Source organism: Artibeus jamaicensis, unplaced genomic scaffold (genome assembly GCF_021234435.1).
Source record: "Artibeus jamaicensis isolate MK-2021 breed Jamaican fruit bat unplaced genomic scaffold, CSHL_Jam_final contig_761, whole genome shotgun sequence".
In the NCBI taxonomy this organism is placed as follows: Eukaryota; Metazoa; Chordata; class Mammalia; order Chiroptera; family Phyllostomidae; genus Artibeus; species Artibeus jamaicensis.
This window is the reverse complement of record NW_026521956.1, coordinates 516,064-524,694: the sequence shown is the minus strand read 5'-3', so window position 1 is coordinate 524,694 and position 8,631 is coordinate 516,064. Positions and strand designations below refer to the sequence as shown.

Here is an 8,631-nt window from a genome sequence, read left to right as displayed (position 1 = left end):
ATCCCTAATTCCATGAGGCTAAATCAAGCATATGGGTCAGAGTGTGACAGGAAGGAGAAGTGGCCGAATTCAGGACTGTGCTTACACGTGTCATACTTATTGGGAAAAATCAGAAAAACTTCTCAGTTTATTACAGATTCCAATTGAGACCCACAGCCTAGTATTAATCACTGGTGGATCATAACTCAGTAAACAACCTGGGGGCCGCTCATCAGTACTTAGTACAATAAGCTTACTTGCTGAAGGGCCAATCCTGTTCCTCCCAGAGATATCGACTCTACATTGTAAATGCTCCATGTCCCCTTGGGGTGTATGTTGTCCTAAGCCTTGACACCCACAGAAAACTGTGTGGGTCCCTCTTCCTCTGCGTGGTGTCACCCCCACTTGGTGCTGTAAGAATGATGCCAAGTCAGTGAGTGCCATCTCTGGGGGTCTTTGTTCTCTGGTGTTTACTTCATACACTTCTGGTGCCCGCTGTCAAACAGGCACATGTCCTGCTGCTGACCAGCTTGGACACTGAGCTGTGTGGTGCTGGGCTGGCTGTTGTTCCCAGCAGAGCCTCTGGTTGGATTCAGCTGATTTGGGTCAGGTGTGATGATTCATTGATGTTTCCTTATAATAAGGGAAAACAAATGCATGTGTCTCTCTGACTTTGGAGCATGTGAGAGGGTTTTCCTCCTATGACAACAAGCCTCTGTAACTCAGATATTGTAGAGGTCAGCACAGAACCATGAAGGGAGGGAGGCTCGCAGAGGGAAACTGCTGTGTGGAGAACTAAACCCATACGTGCCAGGAAACCAGCCCTTAAATTCCATCTGAAACTGATCCCTGAACTCAGTGTGTCCTGAGCGCTGCCCCCTGGTGCCCAGAGCGTCTCTTGCAGCCCAGTCCTCTTATCTCCTTCAGGGAGGTTTGTGTCTGGGCTCACACTGACTTCCTCTCACTGTGTCTCTCGCACAGTAATACATGGCTGTGTCCTCAATTCTCAGGTTGTTCATTTGCAGGTAGAGCTCATTCTTGCCATTGTCTCTGGAGATGGTGAATCTGCCCTTCACAGAGTTGGCATAGTATGTGCTACAACCACCACTACTAATTTCTGAGATCCACTACAGCCCTTTCCTGGGTACCTGGCAGACCCACTGCATTTCATAGCTACTGAAGGTGAATCCAGAGGCCAGGCAGGAGAGTTTGTGGGAATCCCCAGGCTTCACCAAGCCTCCCCCAAACTCCACCAACTGCACTTCACACTGGACACCTGCAAACACAAAGATGACAGGTCAGGGAATTGTCATCCTCTCCTGTTTCTCTCAGTCATGTCCACTCACACACTCAGTGTCTCTCATTCTCCATAAATTACCTCTTAAAATAGCAATAAGGAAAATCCAGCCAAGCCCAAACTCCATGGTGAGTGGTCTGTGTTCTGTCCTGAGCAGGGACAAGGAGCACCTGGGAATCCGGGCTGGGCTCCTGTCCCAGAGCTGCAGGGTCAGGGCTGGGCTGCTTTTCATGAGCAGAGGGGCCCTATTTGCATGTCTTCCTGCTATATAGGGAGGTCTGGTGTTGGGCACTGTCATGAAGTACAAGGTCCCAGAGTGTGACATGTCCAAGGGTCTAGATGGTGCATGACCAAGGAGAGTAAATTCTCACAAAAAAGAGGGATTGAAAATGGGTTATACCTTTGAAATTCACCACTAATTAACTCACCAAGAGGATTTGATGCTCACGAGTAGAGGGAGAATTTAAAAAGCAGGAGGTTGTTTTTCAGGTCACAGAAAGTTACAATTGACTCTGGTTCCCCTACAAAGCAATCAGAGTAAGAACTAAGAACAGAGTGTGACCCTAGAGCACATGGACTCAGTGTTGCAGGAGGTGGAAGCATCTGTGTGGAGCATTGGAGACAGAAGTGTGAACTCTACAGAGAAGCAGACAGTGCTCCCAGGTCATGTTCATACAACAGAGTTTGATGCTGAATATGCAGCAGCCTCACTGCCTCATTTTGTTTCTATTCTCTAGACTCTGCAGTAAAACCAGATTCAAATATTTGGAAATAGAAGAAACTCAGTCTCGACCAGATCTGCTTTATTGAAGATGTAGGTAGAAATTGGGTACTAAGTGTGTTGACATTTTAGGAATTTGATTATGGAAACCTTCATGCATAGCACTAATAGAAAATAACTGACATAGATAAAATCATAATTGGTATGAGGAACACTATTCCTATTTATTCCTTTATTACAGGATGAATAAGTCCTTCAAAGCACTTCCCATTACTTCAGCTGATGGATATAACTTTATATTAAAACTGTATATCATTGCTGGTTTAGCCTGATGCTCACTCTCAGCATCTGTGTTTACATGCACATGTGAAGTAGGTGTAATCAGAGAGCAGGAGAGGGAGTAGATTAGGTCCCCTGGTTCTTATGTAGTTAATTTCAGAAGAGCCATCTCCTCTTTTTCTCTCAATCCCCATTCATGTCTGCAGGGGACACATGGAAAACTATCACTATGGTTGTACCTAATGGGTTTCCACTGAACTTGAACCCGATACACTTAATGTATTCAATGTGCAACATAGGAAATGGGACTCCATGCATGGGGTGAAATACTAGGGATGGTAAATGAACCTCATTTCCACTGACACACTAGCTCTGACCTCTAGACTCTTCAAGAATAAATGTGCTGTGCCAGGAATAAATGTGCTGTGCCAAGAATAAAGATGGCTGCGTCAGGTATGTGTATGGTTCAGTTGTCACAGGAACATAGTGCAGGGTAGATGTGGGACTTCCATTGTCAAGGGTGTCCCCACACTTCTCCCTGCAGTGTGATGACATTAGTAGTGGCCAAGGGACAGGAACACTCACACAGCTGTAATCTCAGGTGAGGAGATGTCTTAGGATCTCACCCTGAGGGAGACTGAAGGAATACTGAGATAGCATAGATGGTACTGGAAACTGGAACAGAAGTCACCTCAAGTTCAATTTTATTTTAGATGTTTTCTGCAAAGTGGAAGCCCCAGTCCTCCAGAGAAAATCCTTCCCTAACTCCCTGTGCACCTGCACATGGGGCAGGAGCCCTGCACTTCTAAGTTCCACATGTCCCTTGCTTCCCAGTTTGTGTCCTGCAGGACAGGTTCCTGTCTGGACTCACAGGCAATGGACCTCTTATGGCTGTGCGCTAACTTCTATAGGGCGCAGCCAAAGGGACACCATGTGCTTTGACATCTCTGGGCACAGAGACTGCTTGTACTAAACCCCAATGACTCAGTAGCAAGCCCCATATCCAGTGCTCTGTGTATCATCAGGGAACCTCTTCCTTGGAGCTTCCAGGTGGACTTACACAGCTAACACTTCTGAGTCCAGAGTCCCTAGGGATTTTGAGGGCATCTGGTGCTCTCCAGCTCATCTGATTGAAGGTCCTATCTGAGTATCCTTTCATGTGGCCCTCACCCCACTGAACACTTACTGCTCTATAAATCACACACATACACACACACAGTGATGATTTTTCATGGTAGTGAACTCCAAGTCACTTTATTCTCTGTTTCTTCAACATGGGCAGGGTTCCTAAATGGATGCTAATCCTTGGTGTGACTTCTTGAATGAGTGAGTGATGGTCTGCTCTGTGAGGGACACTCTGGTCTTTTTTACTTTCTAAATGTTCCATACTGATGAATATCTTCCCTTGTATCACATGTCTGTTGGACCTCAGACCCCACATCACACGGGAAGACAGACTCACTCCTCAGTGACTAACACGTGCATCTTTCATTTGCTACAGGAACCCCTATCTCCTCCTGCATTTGGTTTTCAGGTTCAACCTTCATGGACATTCCTGCACTGACCAAGGTGTCACAGGAGAGACTCAGACAGTGCTGACTGTTACTTGGACTCCCATTCAAAGGTGGTCTTCTCTAGGGTCACTCATGGAGGAGCTGTGGTGATGTTTTGATGTGGATCCCAGCTCACAGGGTCTATGTGTTGTGGCTGCAATGAACAAATTCACATAAACTACAGAAATCTTGTAGAAAAAAAGGGGATGGCATGGCCACTCTATAAATAAGAGAGGGCCACAACACCTAGCTGGACACAATTTTATTGTTTTTCTGGTTGCATTACATCAAGGATGGTTCTCATATACTATGCACATGTTAGCTTTAGGTGGTTACATTTTACAGAAAACAAATGAGAGGATGTTGTTAATTTCATCAGAAAAGAAGGATATTTACAAATGCAAAGGGAACAGTGGTTTAACTGGTTACACTTGTCACTGGGAAGTTTCACATAGATTTTAGGAAGTTACTTTTAAGATATGCAGTAAACATTTCCTGCCTCAATTCAGGGTGAGGGAGTTTTAGTGAAAGCAGGTCTCATACCAGCCTAGGTACGATGCCAGCCTGATTCCCCATGGGAGAACGTATCCATGAGCATGGCTTTTGTGTGCCAACTCACTCCCCTATGGTTTTTCCAAGTGGGGGCTGGGCTACATTCCCCATGCCACATGGAATGGTCCCCTATAGTGTTAGATGTATGGACTCTGCATCCTGAATCCAGCAGCCCCACAGGCACTGAGATCTCTCTTAGCCCCTGAGACAGAGATCATCTGATTGGTTTTCTCTGTCAGGAGAATGTCACGTGTGGCTCCTATGTAGGAGAGTATGAGAATTTCCCCACTGACACAGCACCATGGACCTATGCTGTGTTTATCAAGTGTCAGTTATGTTGTCACAATGTCATTTAAGACACTGCATATTTATCCTCTGTGTTGCACTTGTCATTATCACATATTATTGCACTAAGAGCTTGCATTAAGAAAACATCTTCCTTAGAAAATGTCCAACATAATCTGATGAGTGAGAAAAATCTTTTTTGTTTCATATGTATCTTAGAAATGTTCCCACATTAAAGGCAAATTGCAGTTGGTTATTTTCTAAGATGAAGAAAAACTATTCGCAAGTCAATGACTGAGGACTTGTTTCCTGTGGCTTCTCATCAGCGTAGTTTACCAAAGTCTCCTCTGTGTCTTCGTGAGGCTCTGTTTTTTTCCATTGGCCTCATGGGTCTAGCACACAGAGAATGTTAGGTATCAGTTTTGCAAATTATAATGTGACATTAATGGGATCCTCCCTTTGTTCACTGAGTGCCCAGCATTGCTTTTCCCCCCACCCCCAGCATTGTTTTAAGGAAACACATGTGTGGGCTCTGGTGGAAAAACTTGGACAAGGTTGCATGCTTCCTGATTTATGGTAGCATAGGGCATGGCCCTCCAGAGAATGAGACCCAAAATGATATTAACATTTATTTTTATATAGACTCATGGCTCATATTTATGGATAATGGTAAATCTCATAGTCTCATGAGGCACAGGTTGCAGGCAGCAGAAACAGGGAACACTGTTGCTGTAACTCAGCTGGGTGTGATGCCTGAGGACCAGGGTACCCAAGGCAGGAGAAGACCTGTGTCTCAGCCTCAGAATCCAGCACACAGGCTGTAAAGGGTTAATTTTCCCTCCTTCACTGTTTCTTCCTGTCAGTCCCTCAGTTGGAGGGGAGAGTGCCCACCTGTATTGGAGAAAACAGTCTTTTTTCTGAGACACCAGTACAAAGGTAAGTTTACTTGTAAGCACGATTAGACAGACTCAGAAATGACTTTCAGCCAAATCTTTGGGCATCTTGTGATCCAGTCAACCTAAAACAAACACAAACTGTTACCAAAAAAAAAAAGGTATTTAAGGGAAGAGATCCAAGTGAGAAACAATATGCCTCTGTCCAGTGCATTTAGATGGAGGACAAGCATCCACGTTAGACTCCTGGTGATCGCTTTCTTAGGTAACTACATGTGACATGTCTGATGGAGGGGAAAGCCCGTGGCCAGAGATGAAACTAAGCCTTAACCTTCATGTGACCTGCACCTACACAATCTGTGTCCCTGAGTGCCCCCCATAGCTCAGCTCTCTTGTCTCCTGCAGGGAGGTTTGTGTCTGGGCTCATACTGATTCCCCTCACTGTGTCTGTCCCACAGTCATACATGGCTGTGTCCTCAGCTGTGAGACTGCTCAGTGTTAAATAAACTTGGCTCACACAGGTGTTCCTCCTGATACTGAGATAGGATTTCAGTGTGGCTATGTAGTCTTTACTTCCACCAGCCCATATAGTACTGACCTGTTCCTGACAATTCCCTGGAGCCTTTGGGTCCAGTGCACACTATACCTCACTAAAGAGAACCCAGAGAAAGCACAGATGTAATTCCCAGTATTTAAGCTGTCAGTGAGGATGAAGATGTGAGGAGCCTGTGCAGAATAATATTCCAGGCAAGGACACAACTACCTCTGGTTCCCTCAAGATTTACCCTCATATGGTAGATCTTTAATGGAGCCAGCAACTGGCCTGACAGTGTGAGTCTGAGAGCAACTAGTTATTAAAACACAGAATCCTTCGTTCAAATATATACTAAGAGTTGTCCTCAATTCAAATACATTCCCTGACTTTCTTCAGCTTGTGAAGTGCAACTTTTAGCTCATTACATTTGCTATTTTCCAATGTTCCTATAAATGTATTTCTTGGCATAGATTCATCTCTTCCTCTTCCTGTAAGTCTGTTCCATGGTGCTGGGCTCAGACATTGACTGTATACATGGTCATTGGGGACTTAGGCTGCATTGGAAGTGGCTAGCCATCCTTCCTGTCCATGGACTGTCATTTGCTGAGGCCACCCATGGGCTTCCCTATCACAGTGCCCTACAGTTTGTTAGAATCCAGCACTGAAGCAGACCGCAAGTGATGAACTAAAGTGTGTGACTTGTTAGAAGTGCCCTGGGGTCAGCAGCTGCTGGACTCACACCTGACACAGGTGTAACTTGCTCCAGCGCCTAGGACATGTGCCATCATAACTAACACCATAACAATTTAAACTGAAAGACAGGCCACACACTCAGACAATGTACACTCAGATTGCACATTTGATACAGTACTAGTGTCACAAACACATAATAAACTTGCCAAAAGAGAAGAAAACAAAAAGCAAACTAAACCTAAACCGGTCATCAGCGCAGACCCCTGCTCAAAGGATGCAGCTGTTGAAATCAATGTGGCACCCCTCCACCCAGAGGGGTGACCAGCAACCCAGCATCCAATGCTTTCTTCCTCTAGAACATAGTCTGGGTTTGGAAGAGAGAGTTCCCTTGTCATTGCCACTTTACCCACAATGCCCAAGGTTTGGGAGCAATCTGAATGCCTGTCGGGGGATGAATAAATGATGTTTGCTATATACTCACAATGCAGAGTTACCACTCAGCCTTGAAATACAAGGAATTCTGCCATAAACCACAATGAAAGTGACACTGCCAGATGCCAGACCATGTGCACTAAGACATCAGAAGGGACCAGCACTGTGTGACACCAGAGAGCTGAGGTCCCTAAATCAGTACAGGTCAGGGACACAGACAGCAGGCTTCTGCTTGCAGCACAGGAGGAAGAACTTGGGAAGTCGGTATTCCCTGGCTGGAAGATTCCATTGTGAGACATAGTCATGGCTTGGAGTCTGCTTTAGTGCTAGAGCCTAGAATGAGCCACACTGTTGTAGACTCATGGATTTTTGGTGGACACGTGATCATGTGATGGATTCTCAATGTGAGAAAATGACATGAGTAGTCCCGTGTTAAAATAGAGTGTGGGAAGCCATTCCAGTCAAACCACCTGGCACATCTTCCGTCTTCAACCTGTGCCACATATGGACTTGACACAGTCACCTTTGCACTGGGTCCCAACACTGCAGTTCACACAACTTTTTGCACAGTTAAAAGGGAAGATGTATCCTAACTACTGGACTGAAAATTGGAGACGATCTTCTGAATTTGCATCACCTTGTGCAGGTAGAGACTAACTTAGGTTGTCTGCAGTGATAGAAGCTTCTCCCCTCTAGTCCTGTATCTGCATGCCTACCTGTGTTACAAAAACCCCTTTCCTTCACTCCTAGTCAGAGCAGTATTAGGACTTCTACCTGATCCATGCTTCCCAAGCAGCTTTTATATTTTATCTCAGATGAGCACTGGTTGCTGCCCCTTTTTTTGTTTTGTTTTTATATTGCCATTTCAATAATTACAAGAAATCTTGCTGCATGAAACCACACAGATTTATCATGAGGACATCATGCTGAGTGAAGTGATGCAGGCACAGCCGAGCAAACACCAAATGGTTCCTGTTATGTCAGGACTCTCGGCCAGTCAAGATGTAGTAGCCCAGGGCAGCTTGGTGTTTGCCTAGAGCTGGTGGGACAGGCACAGAGGATATGCCTTCTCAAGCAAAAAGCATCCTGTGATACAGGGTGATTAGGTTCCAGAGGTTTGCTGTCCATTTCTGCACCTGGCATTATGAAGCAGCATGTGCATTTGGTTTCTGTCAAGGGTGGATCTCACGTGGAGTTCTCACTACAACAACAACAAAATAAGGCAGACAGAATTTCAAATTCAGCATGAGGGCCTGAAGAGTTACAAGGTTTGCAGTTTCAGTCAGAAGGTAGAAATCATTTTTACAAGTCTTTACCACGACTGTAGATGGTCTTATTGGAACATGATGATGAAGAAAATTTTACTCCAGAAAAGATGCTAACAGTGGGAATAACTAGACAACAAAAATGAA

General features: G+C 45.1%; 1 pseudogene; it reads right to left on the bottom strand.

Annotated features, from left to right (window-relative positions):
* Positions 1-902: 902 nt before the first annotated feature.
* Positions 903-1,403, bottom strand: LOC119062520 (immunoglobulin heavy variable 3-23-like; annotated as a pseudogene).
* Positions 1,404-8,631: the final 7,228 nt, after the last annotated feature.